The 2,323-nt window shown below is 28.3% G+C and overlaps 1 non-coding gene across 1 annotated transcript; it reads left to right on the top strand.

Annotated features, from left to right (window-relative positions):
- Positions 1 to 454: 454 nt before the first annotated feature.
- LOC140870046 (small nucleolar RNA R71) lies at positions 455 to 565 on the top strand. The gene has a single exon (XR_012147029.1). It is a non-coding gene; the product is annotated as a small nucleolar RNA R71 (small nucleolar RNA).
- Positions 566 to 2,323: the final 1,758 nt, after the last annotated feature.

Here is a 2,323-nt window from a genome sequence, read left to right as displayed (position 1 = left end):
AGGATCTAATGTTGGTTTTTTAAAATTGTTAACATAATTGGCTTGTTCATGGAGACATTCTTTAAATGAAGGCAAAGTAGGACAATTTTTTGTAAGATGATCATGTGTGTCACATATATGACAAACAATTTCTTGAACACTTTTTAATTGATCACTCTTTTTCATTTCTAATGACTCAATTTTTCTTGCTAAAGATGCAAGTTTAGCTTGAACATCTACATCATCTTTAAGATGATAAATACCACCCCCATTTGTTGAATTATTGGTTTTACTTGGTGGTTCAATTGAGCCTATATTATCCCAATTTTGAACATTTTCTGCTAATGGCTCCAAATATTCTATAGATTCATTTGGGTTTTTATCTTCAAAAGTTCCATTACACATGAATTCTATCATTTGCCTATCTTTAGGTATTAAACCTTCATAAAAGTGAGAAACTATCCTCCATATTTCAAAACCATGATGTGGGCATGTATTAAGTAACTCTTTATATCTATCCCAACATTGATAAAATGTTTCCCCTTGTTTTTGAGAAAAAGTTGTAATTTGTCTTTTAAAAGAGTTTGTTCTATGGGAAGGAAAAAACTTTTTTAGAAATTGTTGTTGCATTTCTTCCCATGATCTTATTGAACTTGATCTCAAATTTTGCAACCATGTTTTAGCTTTATCTTTTAAGGAAAAAGGGAAAAGCTTTAATCGAACAGTATCCATGCTACAATTTTGATCATTATAAGTGTTGCAAACCTCCTCAAATTCTCTTAAATGCAAATATGGATTTTCAGAATCTAGGCCATGAAAATTTGGTAAAAGTTGAATGATTTGAGGTTTAAAATTGAAATCAGACGCATCAGAAGGAAAGACTAAACAAGATGGTGTACTAGTTCTTATTGGATTCATATGGTGCCTAAGTGTTCTTGGTTGTTCATGTTCTTGATTATTATTATTATTATCATCTTGATTATTAAAATTATCCTCCATGTTTAAAATATTTTCAGATACTCGAACAAGTCTACCACTTTGTTTACGACTCCAAACAATCATACAATTAAAAACAACATACTATTTACATAAATAACATAAAATTAAACTTAATTTATACCTCCCCGACAACGGCCCCAAAAACTTGCTACAACTTAAATTGTAATTCATCCAAGTGTAGGTTGTCTGCAAGTAATATACTCGTGAGTACGAGATCGATCCACGGAGAGGATGTTTTAAGTTTAATTTTAGCAATGATATATTATAGATGAAAATATTATTATAAAACTTCAAATACACAAATTATAAAATTGTCAAGGCTTCAAAGGTTCATTGTTGGTTTATTTAAGATTGCTTAACAAAAATAAATAAAAAAAACTAAAATAAAAATAAACATAAGAGAATAATTAAATATTTATACTAATATATCATATAATATAGTTCCCACTATATTAATATCAGATTAACCGATATTTAATACATGGTACCCATAATATATATATAAATTCATAAATATAAATTGACATAAAATTAAATGTTAGATCAAATCACAATATTTCATTTAGAACAACCGGCAGAGCAATGCTATTGTCTAAATAAAATATATGACATTTTTTATGTTAGATGCGGAAAAGTAAATGTTAGATGCGAGAAAATAAATGTTAGTTGCGGAAAGGTAAATGTTAGTTGCGGAAAGTAAAAGTTAGTTGCGAAAAGTAAAAGTTAGTTCAAATCACAATATATTATTTAGAACAACCGACAGAGTCACGCTATCGTCTAAATAATATATATGACTTTATTATAAATAGATACATATATTTATAGTATATAATTATTGTAGTATTTATTGTATCATATTTGACAACAAATCAAAGTAACCACATTCAAGGTACCAAGCATTTGATGTAAATAGATAACAACAAATCATCCAAATTATACCTACAAATAAAGATCAATTAGTAAAAATAAAAATAGAAAAGGAAAGAATATACAAAATATAAACAATCTTACTTGACCAACAATGAAACCTTTTCACCTTGACATAAAAAGATTTAGCTTTCCATGAACATGAAACTCAAGAATAAAGATAAAAGAAATTTCATACTTGAACTTGAAAACTTGCACACTCAAACTTTTATTCTCATACACACAATATTTATTTTACAAATGAAGAATTCTCTACACTCCTGCACACTACAAAGATTATACAACACATCTATTTATAGGCCAAATGAGAGCAAGGGTCCAAGACTCATTAAATATGGAATAGTAAAGTTGGTGGGTGCTTGTCTCCTTGAATGCCAATACATTGACCCAACATTAATTGGCATGTTTGATGCCTTAG

Source organism: Henckelia pumila, chromosome 4, assembly GCF_033568475.1.
Source record: "Henckelia pumila isolate YLH828 chromosome 4, ASM3356847v2, whole genome shotgun sequence".
NCBI classification, from domain to species: domain Eukaryota; kingdom Viridiplantae; phylum Streptophyta; class Magnoliopsida; order Lamiales; family Gesneriaceae; genus Henckelia; species Henckelia pumila.
The sequence above is the reverse complement of the archived record's forward strand: the minus strand, read 5'-3'. Positions and strand labels throughout refer to the sequence as shown.